The sequence below is a fragment of the Ailuropoda melanoleuca genome, chromosome X (genome assembly GCF_002007445.2).
Source record: "Ailuropoda melanoleuca isolate Jingjing chromosome X, ASM200744v2, whole genome shotgun sequence".
In the NCBI taxonomy this organism is placed as follows: Eukaryota; Metazoa; Chordata; class Mammalia; order Carnivora; family Ursidae; genus Ailuropoda; species Ailuropoda melanoleuca.
In genome coordinates this window covers 2,036,338-2,050,099 of record NC_048238.1, presented here as the reverse complement: position 1 = coordinate 2,050,099, position 13,762 = coordinate 2,036,338, and positions in this window count along the sequence as shown.

Genomic DNA, 13,762 nt, shown 5'->3' with positions numbered 1-13,762 from the left:
CGAGACTTCCCATGTAAAACCTGGCAAGAAGATTCCACAGAGGAATTGAATTTTTAACAAAAGGAGAAGAACACCGACCAGTTGGTCTTCTCCTTGAACCCTAGACCTAGTGAATGGGCTAGATTCTCGCAGCCTACGCGACCATTTCCGCCATGGGGAGGCCAGACAGACAGCAAGATCTCCGACTATCTCCCTCGGAAGATCTAGCCCATCCAGGTATCCCCAACACCCAACACGGCGGTAGATGGTTTGATTTCCACCTGCTGCAGGTAAGACAGTTCCTTGCGAACACTGTTGAGCCACTGCTTCTAAAACCAAGACTCTCAGCGACACAGGAACCGTTCCAGCAAAGACGAACCCTCAACGGGCAGAACGCATTTATATGGGGTGCCAACAAGACTTTCAATCCTAGAAGGCACTTTGCAAATGCACACGTATGACATTCAGTCTCTTGGAAGGGCCATCTATGAATATCAATGGACAATACCCACAGAGATTGAGAGCTATTATATTCTGGAACATAAATGTTGCTCAAAGAGGAGGCATCGTCCTCACCATATTTAGAAGCCACTCTGGTTTCTGAGCATTATTTGCAGAATTTAGGACCCATTCTGGTTTCTGAGTGTTATTTACATACACTTGGTTCTCACATATTTGTTCCTGAAGCCAACACCATGTACGAAATCTGTGATACCCCCTCACTCTCCATGCATGGACACATGGTCCCATCTTAAACATCTCATGTCTGAAGAGGAATTCGTGGTCATGCCTCGTTATACCCTCTCTGCCCTCGGTCCAGTATATGTGAGTAGTGCGCATGACCCTGACTCAGTTGCTCAAAACCTGAGACCCATTCTTGGCTGGCTTCTTTCCTGCCGTAGCCCACAAGACATCACCATTGACCCACTTTTTCAAGGACACAACCCATTCCCGACGTGTTCTTTCCTCCTTCTGTCCTAGAGAAACACCCAGTTCTGAGGATGACAGCTGTACCTCCCATAGCTCTTTGGAACCTGTCTGTGCTCTTCATCTCCAATAAAGCCACTTCTCAAATCCGTGTTTTTCTCTAACCCGCATCCCCGTGATAAGCCATGATTGCTCTCCCTAATCTGCTGTCTACACAGCAGCCAGAAGACGCTCGAAGAGGTCAACCAGCCCATTCCACACTCTTAGTTAACACCGTCCCATCACATTCAAGAGCCCTTCCTGGGCACTCCCTGGTTGTGTTCTTGGATCTGTCCATCTCTCGGATCTCTGTTCCTCTGTCTCTGTCCTCCACCCTGAGCTGTGTGGAATGAGACCCAGCTCTTCAGAGACTTGGGTCCTTCTTCAGACTCCTGGGTCCGACTGAGTGTCCCTTCTGCCCGCCGCCTCGTTTGAGGCCGCCCAGCGCAGCCCTCTTGAGCTCTTGTGGAACGCCCCCGGGCAAGCCGTAAGTCGCTAGCCAGAGCGGAAGCCACCAGTGTGCTAGGTGTCCCTTCACTCCTGAATGAGCTCCTCTCACGGTGTCCAGCTCTACGGCGGTCTGTCCCTTGTCACGTAACAGGGAGGCTCTCCACGCTCTCTGTGTACCTACCTCCTGACCTCATACCGTCCCGATAAAGTGTCCATAACTTACTGACGATTGACCAATGACATGTTATTGGCATTATGAATCAATTAACCGTCCGCGAAAATTTCGTGCACCCAGAGACCTCTTCACTGTGGCATTGAAGTGCTTACGTGAGTGGACACGTGGCTTGCCTTCGAGGCCCACTCTGCAGCCAGAGAGAGCCCAGCAAAACAGCTAGGAAGCCTGGATACATAAATTGTCCTTTGGGCATCCTTAAATTGTAGGATTCGTGAAAATCAGTGCCTTATGCATACAGATCACACAAAGATGGCCGTGCTTAAGACCGTCTTTACCAAGTGCAGGGGGAGACAACAGAAAAGGTTTCAGGTTTTCTTTGTGAGTGAATGTCTGTAAATACCGGCCAGGACCCATCAACACCACCGTCATGTTTCCACAAATCTCATTTGGAAATGCAATCGTGTATTTTGGGAGAGCTCTCCGTGACCCGCATCGTGAGAAGTCATGTGGCCCCCCTCCCATCCCTCGGGCTGGGACTTGGCACACGGGTCTTCCAATTCAAAAGAAACATTTATTTTTCTGTGTGAGGATGAGGACAGGGAGAAACACAAGGACCGCATCTTCTGTCCAAGTGAACGGAGGGAAGGAAGCCAGCGTGCTGGTTGGATAACGTCTCCCCCAATTTCATGTCCACTTAGGAACCTCAGAATGCGAGTGCCTTCGGAAATACGGTCTTTGCACATTGCATTAGTTTACAGGATCCAAGTCCTATTGCATTGGAATGGGGCGAACTCTAAAATTAAGGACGGGTGTCCGTAAAAATGTCAAGAAGACCCAGGTCGCATGACAGTGGATGCAGGCATGGGGGTGACCTGTTTACAACCTAAGGCATGTGAAGGATCGTCTGCAGCCCCAGATGCTGGAGAGGGGCACAGAGCAAACCCTCCCCTCCAGCCTCCACAAAGACCCAGCCCTCCGGAGCCGTGACAGGACGTTTGCGCCGTCTGCAACAACGCAGCGTATGGTTCCGTGACGGCAGCCAGAGGACACGCACACGCCCCGTTTGTGTTGATCAGCTGTGTTAGGGAGGGAGTGCAAGGTCGGGGAAGGTTACAGCCTTTCTGGAACACATTATGCTAGAGGCTCCTGAGGGGGCATGGGTCGTAAAAACTGTGAGAAGCACCTCCCTCCCTTCAAAAATCACAGGTGCTGCAGAGTTCCGGGCAGCAGAACACGTCTGCGATTGCTTTCTCTGCGTGACCCCTCAAGATTCCTCTTAGCCTTAAAATCTGATCTCTGTTGTGAAAATAGGCAGAGGGGAGAGCCAGAAGGTCTCCGTCCAGAGCCCCGCGATGCCGTGCTATCACACAAGCTCGAAAGCATGTAAACAAGAGACTCAAAGCTCCTAAAGTTTGCTGCCAAGCATAAGCGATAAATCATCCCTGACCTCAGCCCTGGACACAATCATCAGTACATTAAACGGTACCGTGCATGCCTCCCACGGCCAAATGTGTTTGGGTCGCAATTAGAGCTGAGAGCCTCCCCATTTGAGGGAGGAGCCGTCGAGAACGCTTGCCAGCCGCAGCTCCCGGGGCACTAGTCCGTGCTTTCACAGCTTGGATGTGGACGAGGACCGTCCGAGACACAGGGCATTCTTTGTGCCACGGCCGGGACGGATTCCCAAGCCCAGATGCGTGGGCATGCCCCCGGGGAGAGACCCCCCACCCCCCATGCGGTGTACCAGGTGCGTGGACTGGACTTGCTCACCTGGACCCTCTCCATCCCCTTCTGTCTGTTTCTGTTCATGCACTTTGTCACTCACCTTGACTAAGCTCATTCCCATCGCCACTGACCACCAGAATGGTGGCACTGAACCTTTCCCGTCCCCAGACATTTGCGGAGACCAGGAGCCTTTCTGCTCCTGTTCTTGCAGATCTCGCAGCGGCAGTGGAGAGCTTCTTGAAACGCTCCTGCTCCTTGAATTTTGTGATTGTTAGGCACTAAACTGTCTTCCCAAATTCCTATGTTGAAATCCCAATGCCTAGGACCTCAGAATGGGACTGTACTGGGATATGCGGTCTTTAAAGAGGGGATTAAGGTAAAATGAGCTCAGCAGGGTAAGTCCCGATCCCGTAGGACTGAGGTCCTTATAAGAAAAGGGGACGAGGACACAGACAAACACAGAGGGACGGCCATGTGAGGACACATGGAGAACACAGGGTCTACATACGCCAAGGAGAGAGGCCTCAGGAGGAACCAGCCTCTGCCCTGCCTGGATCTTGGACTCCCAGCCTCAGCCCCGCCTGGATCTTGGACTCCCAGCCTCAGCCCCGCCCGGATCTCAGACTCCCAGCCTCCAGGACCAGGAGCAAACAAATTGTGATACTCTACGATGTTTTTCCAATTCTTCTGCCAACCCTTTCTTTATCATTTGACAGAGCTCTCTTGGCCGTTAAATGTTGCAAACAGACTTTAGAGAGGCCACAAAGAAGATTTCCAACACTCCTGTGCCCACCATTCAGCTCGAGAGGTGGGAGCTTTTCACCGTTCTAGAGGATGACTGTGGAGCGTTCCGAGGCTTCGAAACTTCTTTGCAAGCTCTGGTTGGTTCTAACTCCTTATTTTCCGTCTACACCATGCTGTCAACACACACAAGTTCAACTAACTACCCCTGGGTCAACAGTAAATAAACATATATTCATAGATATTTTGCAGACATAAAACACATCTCTACATATATGTCCATGTTCATATGTGTATCCATACTCATGAGTATATATATGAATGTTTGAATATACACGCATATGAGACTTTCCCTCTGTGCTTTAAACCAAATACGAAACAACCTCTAACTTCCTAGCTTCCATGTCGAGAACCACAAATACCCAAAGTTTTTGGTCTCAGAAACTCTTTACATTATTAACGTTTATCAAGGACCCTCAAGAGCTTTTGTTGATGGGCATTATATCTGTCACTCTTTATCATATTAGCCATTAAAACTGAGAAATGAAAAACACATTACTTCATTTTAAAGTAATAAAAAAATCTATCATGTGTATTACAAAATAATACTATTTTAATGAAAAATAATGATGTTGTTCCAAAATGGGGAAAAAATTAGTGAGCGGAGTAGCAATGTTTTGGTTTTTTTAAAAAGATTTTATTTATTTATTTGGCAGAGAGAGAGACAGGCAGTGAGAGAGGGAACACAAGCAGGGGGAGTGGGAGAGGAAGAAGCAGGCTCATAGCGGAGGAGCCTGATGTGGGGCTCGATCCCAGAACTCAGGGATCACGCCCTGAGCCAAAGACAGACGCTTAACAACTGAGCCACTCAGGCGCCCCAGAGTAGCAACGTTTTACGTTGTTTGCAATTGTCTGGCTTAATTCAAGAGAACGGTGTTTGCGTATCTGCTTTGACATCGATCTGTGGTCAATATGCTGTTTGGGTTGAAGGACATGAAAGAAGATTCATCCTCAGACAGGATGTATCTTTCGGACTTTTTGGATATTCTCTGATGTGACGGATATTCTCTGATACAGCACCCAAACCTGGCATGTGGGGGACAGTTAGAGGCTGGTTGCCATGTGGAAGTGAGATGATATCAATCAGGTGCTCGTACTTTGTCAGATTACAGTCCACCATTCTCCCTGGCTCTTGGATGCCTCTTGTAGCCACGTGCAACTCTGCGGCATCATACATCGGCCATTTGCAACACGTCAGTGGCTATTTGCAGATATTCCAGATACCAATGTTTTGTTACAAGACATNTTGGATGCCTCTTGTAGCCACGTGCAACTCTGCGGCATCATACATCGGCCATTTGCAACACGTCAGTGGCCATTTGCAGATATTCCAGATACCAATGTTTTGTTACAAGACAAAAAATAAATCAGGCTGCTTACCATCACCTCCAACCTCATGCAGAGGCTTTAAGCATCGGGAGATTGTCACATCCTCAGGAGTTGTGCAGGAAAATCCCATGAATAGTGATCAGTGAACCAGATCCTGTCAAGTGTGCTTCCTTCCCACCCAAGCCTACACGCTCACACATCATCCAGTTAAGGGAAAGACGCACACGGACAATGAAACAAAAGAAATAGAGCACAGTGCTAGGAAGAACCCTTAAATGTCCCTCTGATCCCTGCTTCCGACGGGACAGGCACCTTCTCCCCATGATTCAGCCACTCTCCAATCGAGGCGCTGCCGTGAAGAACTTTGCAGATGTCATTATTGCCCCAAGTCAGTTGACCTTAACCTAGAGAATCTCTGACCACCAGCAAGGAAACAGACACCTCCAACCTACCATGCGTGGAGATGAATTCTTCCCACAACCCCGTGGACTTGGAGGAGGCCCCCGAGCTTCAGATGAGAAGCTTGATTTCAGCCTGGTGGGATTCTGAACAGAGGACCCAGTCCCACCGAGCCTGGGCTACTGACCTCCCCAACTTTCTGCTAATAAGTGTTGGGCTGAGTGAGGTGCCATGTTTGTGAAAGTAACACAAGCAGGCTTATAAACATTTTCTAGGGAAGAATTTTGTGTATTTGACTGCAGTACAGACCAACTACAGGTACATTGACCAGAAGCCCACCAAGTTTAAGGGAATCATGTTTTTAAAGACACAAGGAACCTGTAAGCATCTTTATGGTTCCAAAATTGTGTGAGCAGAAGTGGGCACAGAACCCGTGCAACTCCTAGGAAGACAAAAGGCCATGAGGTGCACCTTGAGGATCCCCATGATTTCTATAAACCAGACTGCTGGTCTCCCATTATTGCATTCGTGAAAGGGAGGTGTGTTTTGTGTTTGTATTTTTCCAGCTGCCATTATTGATCAGAATAAGGGAGGTAGATAACTCATCTTTTAGTTTTCAGACCGTTGGATTCAAGGAATCAGAACCTAGTCAGGGGAAGGAAATTAAGGCTCATCGGTCTTATCCGGCCCTTCACTTGTTTGTACAAATAAAGTTTTATTGACATGCAGCCTCACCCACTTATTTGCATATTACCTGTGACTGTGTTTATATTCCAGGAGAGTTGAGCTGTTGCAACAAACACCCAGTGACTCAAAAAGCTAAGAATATGTGCTTCTCAAAAAAAGTTTGCCAATCTCTGGTCTAGATCCACTTTACAACTACTGGTAAAAAAGATTTCCACTCATTGAAATTGTGTTTTCTTGCAGACATACTCAAATATCTACAGAAACCAAATCTCCCTTGAGGATAGAAATTGTCGCAGTGCCCAACAGCAGAACAGTCATCGTGCAGAAGTTTCAATTCTGTTCTTTTACGTGGTTTCTAAGATTCCAGTCAATGAACCACCAACAAAAGAAAAATAAAACTCTAATCACTTGGATATTTTTGATGATTGAGTTGCCTCTTTGTGTGTGCAAAGAACCAATGGTAAATGCCTTGCTACGGCTCACCTTTATTAAACTTGGGCCCTTTTTTTATGACTCAGTCTGAATCATATTCACCACTTTGGTTCGAAGTGGTAGCCAACGTCTTTCCCCCAAGCTGAGAGCCCCAAGATGGGTCCCAGGAAATGGGCTGAGCTCTAGAGGCACCCTGATCAAATTACGCTTACATAACAAGGGAAAAAATCAGTTGCACGCACATAATCGGTGGAGTTCCCCCTTCACCCTGACCCCTTAGCAGAGCAGAGTTGCTGAAAACATTCCAGTGGAAATGATAAGTCCAGTTCCGACGGTTCCTTGAGCAAAGGCATGGCAAATGAGTTATTGACTGTTTATACTCCTTTCTGGTTTGGCTGAAGACTTCGCAGTTTGTGGGGAAAGGCTGTTTGCGATCACGTCTTGATTCCGTAAGCCTCAGCACAGCAACAGACTTCGGTCAAAGCAGCGGTGAGCGTCAGATCCCAGGCGGCGTGGCTAGAGGACATTCTCCCCAGCATGGTGGCCCCATCTTCTCTTGGCTCCTCTCTCCTCCCACGTGAGCATTTGGTTGGCTGCTGAAACCATTTCCTTATTAAAAACCCTGGCTTTTTTGGTAAGCCAGTAATGTGCCCACTTGCTTGCCTTTGTGTTTCTTTTGTTTCCGTTCATTTTAAGAGAGGAGAGTCATGCTGGAAACGTCCCTCCACGTCTGCCTACGGAGAAGCCGCAGTCCCTCAGACAGTCCTGGACTAGAGGTGTTGGCTCGGGCTCCGTCCTCTCTGTGGTCCTCCCTATCTTAGAAGAACACCTGTGTCCTTTTGTGTGTTGATGGGCAGAGTTTCCTCAGCGGCCACATCCTTCTGGGCATCCGCAACACGCACACTACACACATGCATGCCCTCACACCCAGGTGCCCTTCCCGCCACGCAGCGTGGACAGCGGAAGATGCTTCGGGAAACATTTAGCCATTGTCATCTAAAAATTCACTTTTTTTTTTTCCTGGAGAAGTATTAGCAAAAGCTCCCCAAACATCTGAGATGGTTTCTGCATGGAAGACGTGTCATCACTCTGGAGTTGGAATCCTTCCCGTATTTTCTCGGTCAGCACCGCGTCTGCTGGCTCGGAGGGCTCCCTGTATCATGTGAAGTGTAAAGTCAGAAACGCAAAAGGAGCCTCGATCTTGAGTTTTGTGGTCCTGAGAGGAAGTAGCAAGACTATTGACACGACAGTATCTGTGAGAGTGTACTAAAAACACTCGAAGCCTTTCACAGCATCTGGCTGTGATTTAGCTGTTGCGACAATGAAAATTCTCTGGACGTCCGCAGCAGACGAACTCCAAGGCGGGTAGCGGACGCGTCCCTGTGGCTACATAGGCAGACCAGCTGCCGGGAACAGATCAGGAGTCTCCAGGGAGCCCACAACTGTTAGGAAAACCTTTTTCTCAAGAGTGTCATTTCTCATCTTGAAAACGCCCACTTGAAAGTTTCAGAGAAGAATTCGGTGCAGGGAAATGGAAATGCATGCTATATGCTCTAAGAATAATCCCTGAACTCAGGGGACGTGGACAAAAAATATTTGTGTCCTGCTCCCAGAAAGTCCAATGGGGCATTCGCCATTGAGTGGTTCTACTGGGTCATTCTTCGGGAGGGGGGGGTGGCCAGCCCCCAGAATGGTTCTTTATGGCCTTGCCCTGCTAATATTCATGCTCCCGTGTGGTCTTTTTCCAAGGTTGTGTGTATGTCCCAGCTGTCCCAGAGTCGCTGCCTGTGACCAATATGGCAGAACTGATAGCTGGCATTGCATGCCTACATTATAAGTAAGATACCTGATGACTTCCATCTTGCTCACCGTCTGTCCTGCACACTTCACTCTGGGGGAAACCAACAGCACAGTCACGGGCAACATTTGGGCGAGGTCCACATCACAAGCAACCGAGTTAATCTTTCTTCCCACAGGCACGCAAGTGCACCTGGAACGGGATGCAACCAGCCAGTCTTGCTTTCCGGTGACGGCAGCCTCCACCAGCGTCTTGAGCCGGGAGCACCCACGGAGAGCTCTGCAAGATTTCTGACCCTCAAAAACTGTGGACGTAATGAATGTTTGTTCTTTGGAGCTTCTAAACTTTGGGGTAATTTCTGATGCAGCAATGGGTGACTCACAGAGCCTTTCTGCCGTCGTCACTCAGCAAAGGACCTCGCTCCACGTAGAGATGGACTCCAGCACCTGTGGCCTCCACTGTCGCCAGAAGAGACACAAAACGGCAGAAAGCGTGCATATCCTGCATACGTCACACCGTGCGTGCATTATTTCACAGATGCCCTTCTGCAAGATGGCAACTTTGTTTTTAGCAGATGCCAGGTGAAAAGTGTAATAATCGTTCCTGGCAAAGAGTCTCATTTGTTCACGCTTACAATCATGTCAGCGAAAATAACAAAAACATGGATTGGTGCCAAACCTGTGTTGTTACTTTTTTTCTTTACAACCCACTTACCGTTAGTGATTTCCGCTCCTTCCACCTGGGAGGGTTTGGAGGGACGGGACGCGCGGACCCGCGGTGCCCACAGCGCGCTCTGCTGATTGTGAACGGCTGTGACTTTGCCCTCACGGTCAACACTTGCGGGCGAGCTTGTGTGTGTTGGGGTTTACCCTCAGTTTTCAGAATTAACTCCCATGCAGGCCACAACGTCTGTTAAAACGTAATTGATACAAGCACAGTGACTTGAAGCTCGTTGTACCGTGTATCATTACCACACGGTAGGAACTGCAGCAAATTGTTTTAGTACTTGCACCAACAAAATATACTTTCAGGCAGGACCTTTTTATCGTTGATAAAAATGTTAAGTACCTCCAGTGCAGGGAAGTAATTGAATAAAAGGCCTGCTTTTGGTTACTTGTACCACTATGTTTAAATGCCCTGCAGATACGTATCCCTTTCTTTCTTGTATATGGAATAGATTGTTCACTTTGTCTACTCTTGGGATGCCACATTTGGGGACAGATTTATTTTATTTCTAATTTTTTGCTTTTTAAATTAAAAAAATTTTAATTGCAGTACGGTAAACGTACAGTGTTGTACTCATCTCAGGTGTATAATGATTGAACGATTCTGTACGTGAGTCAGTGTTCGTCATGGTACGTGTGCTCTTTAACCCCTTCGCCTGCTTCCACCATCCCCACACCCCTCTGGCCACCATCTGTTAATTTGGAAGAGATTTATTCATTTTAAAAATTTTTTACAAAATATTTTTGAGCCACCTCGACACCCAGTGTGGGGCTCAAACCTGCAACCCCGAGGTCAAGAGTTGAATGCTCCATGGAAGGAGCCAGACAGGTGCCCCTGGGAGAGATTTATTTTTAGTAGGATGGGTCGTCAGCCCAAATTGCATTGCCCAGAATTAGTAACCATGGTCCCACATGCAAGAGAGAGACAGAGAGACAGAGACGGAGAGAGAGAGAGTGGGTCAGGGCAAGTGTGTGGTCCTGTGATCCCGGCAGCATAATGGATCATGTCTTTGAGCATCCCCTAAAATTCTCTACCCTCCTAGCCCTGCCAAGATTTCACGTTTCTATCAGCAAGCTCTATTTTCAAACAAGGTGCATAACCTTTTTCTCTTCTATTAGAAAATCAGAGGTCCTAAATGTTTTATTAGGTTGAGCCACAAACTCACCTTCTGCCCCCAAATATATAAGCCTGCTGTTCCTTGGGGTCTGTGTCTTGCTAGAATAGTCAGAATACATTTCCCACTTTTTGGAACAAAAATACCGCGATGCAGAATTCTGGAGAAGTCTTCCAGGTTGATGGGACATAGGAAGTTACTGCTTTGGGGAATTCTTATATATGAAAAAACAACGATGGTACCATTCAGATGAATGATTTTTTTTCCTTCTTTGTCCCCCTTCATTTCACTTAGAAATTTCCATCATAAAAACGTGCAGATCAACGATGACTCTGGAAAAATTCCGGTTATGGTTAGGACACCCCCATCACCTCCGACAGCTAGCTCTTGTGTTTGTATGATGACTTTTTGGTGGATGGGAACGAGGACACTTAAGTTCCGGCCAAGTGCAAAAAAGCAAACAGTGCATTCCTTATGACCATTTCTCCATAAAATAAGTCCCCACCCCCATGATGCTGCAGACAAGCATTTATACAGCAAATGATGTAACATCAATAAGGTAAGTGTTTGGGTCGGTGTGGTAGTAAATTTCCTCCTGGGAATAGAGACAACATCTTCAATCCCACGTTGCTTTATGGGCAAACACGTCTCAACATTCTCACAATCTCCCACTCGCATCTTGTTTATTACGCTTTTTCACGCATTGGCATTGGGATCACTCTTCCCAATATTAATGGGATGCCGGGAAGCATCTCAGCTCAGCTTCTGTGAGATCTCACTCAACGAATTGCGTCTGGATCGCTTCCAGCTCCCCCCGGATTCCGCAGCCAACGCTTCTGTGTATCCGCTAGGCATCATTGCAATAACAAAACGCTGAGCTCTATCTGTGGGGTACATTTTTAAGCAACATGCTTGCTAATTGATTTTTTGAGCAAGATGCATGATGCCTTATGTTATTGCTGTCCAGCTAAGGGAGGAGCTGACCTTTTCTCTCGACCCAAAGCAGCAACAAACTGTGGTAGACAAACCGCAAAGTGGAGAGTGACTTGTTGCCTGTAGGGACTTCAGTTTCCACCCTAATGTCGATGCTTCCTGTCGCCTGTGTCAGCCTCATCCACACAAGGCACCCTGGGTATTCAGTTATCACTCCTCCAGGAGAATTCTTGTTGGCTCGACTGTTACAGCCGCCAGGCTCGGCCGTCTGTCTCCATCTGGTTTACATGTCAAACTTATCCTGGACTGCGTTTAGTGAGGCAGGAGGAAGAGGGCATGACCCTTACAGGAACTGATTTTCCTCATTCCCAAGTCTGGCGACTTCTAAAGGGAAGAAGGGAGAAGGGGGATCCTGCGGGGTGGCTTTGTCTCCTTCACAGAGCTCCCTTATTGCCGTGACCCTAAGACCAATTATTATGGGTCCTTGGGATTTGTTGCTGCCTGCTCAACACAAAGGGCGTATTCTTGTTATTATCGTAACCTCAGGATTGTATATTTGGACCTCTTATATTTTGGGTAATAAAGCTTTACTCTTCCCTCACACAAGAGCCCCTCATATGGACATCCACGGTGACAAGCATATTGGGGTATTCGGCAAGACGTGGGATGGGGAGGACGGGGGGGGGTTCACCAAAATGGCCCTGGGCAATGGTATTCGAAAGTATATCACAAAAGTAAGTCAGTGGGCGATCGTATCTGTTCCATTCTCCTCCGTTTTGAAATATCTATCTTACCTATCCCCACCTGGTAATGAGAACACTGTTTCTAACTCTAATTTCCTATTTTACGCTATAATAAAAACAAGAGCACGGGGCAATAACTTTACAGCATATAATTCCTGGTAAACCATTATACGACAAAGATCCCAAACGTTGGGGCCACATATTTATTTTTCCTTCTTACCAGCAGCACAAAGTGTTCGAGTATCCCTATTCTAGGGAAAACGATGACTGTCAGAAACACGAATTTTTGCCACGCCGAGGAGAGAAAGCACAGATGATCGCCAAAAAACCCATTTTTTTTTCTTTAATGGGACATTTACTGTTTATGTGTACTTGATGGGAAAGTGACTTCTGGAATCCGCGAAAGGGAAAAGTCTGGAAAGCAAAGAGGACCTCAACATGAAAAGCAGCCTCTGGGACCTGAGCCAAGAGTATTCCCACCTTAAAAATGTCCACCAGTTGCCAGCTTTCCACTCACATGAGAAATGAGCTGTGATGTCTCAGTTTCCCTTTTATTGAGATGTAGTCACTTTGGGATGGGCTCTCCTGGTGGAATAGGGGATTCCAGATGCCCACGGCCCAGAACCCAGAGCTTTTGGCTAAAAGGAAAAGGAAAACACCAGAGCAGGCACCATCACTGCTGGGGAGTCCTGGAGTCTCCAACAGCTGGAGGTGGTGGGTCGTTTCTGAAGGGAGGCAGCCAAAAATTAAAGCTGTCGAAGGTGGCATGAGTGGAATGACTGAATCTCAAATAAAGTGTTTTCTTGCAAAGGCAGAGCAGAAAGACATCTGCCAGGCACAATGGCGGGAAGCGACAATGACAGCCACATCCCCTGACCTCATGATGCATGAGCAGCCGTTGTGCACAATGCAAGGGACTCAGATACGTTATACTCATGGGTGAGTTGGAGGGATGGGATGCAAGCAGCATCCCCCACAGCAGGACTGCAAGGCGGGGTTTGCATCAAGATGAGTGATGGCTGCTTTCCAGGGCAACCTTGGCAGTCCTCAGCCCGCTGGGAACAGCTGGGTGAGGGCAGGATCCCGGGGTCGTAGTGGGAGAGAACTGACATCCACCAGCTGCACAGAATCAACACTCAGCTCTTCCCACTGTGAGAATTCCCTCATCTTGCTGCTCTCATGGGGCAGAGGCAGGGGACCCCACGTTTTCAGAAACCCACAATGGTCAAACTTCCATAACTTTGCCAAGATGACAGCCATGAAGCAGGATGTCAGAATGACGTCCAGCCATGCTGGCGCCCTGGAATGACCACATTCCATTTGGGCGGTCCCATGAACCTCTCTCTTTTAGGAAGGGATGCCAACTCATTTTGAGCAACAGTAACTTCCTCCTTCATGACTCCTTGTGAGCTTTGAATGCCAACATTCAACGGGCGCCCAAGCCTTCTCCAGGTGGCTCCATGAGTGCCTTTTCTATCCATGTCCTTCTCTCCTGGCCACCCCATCTT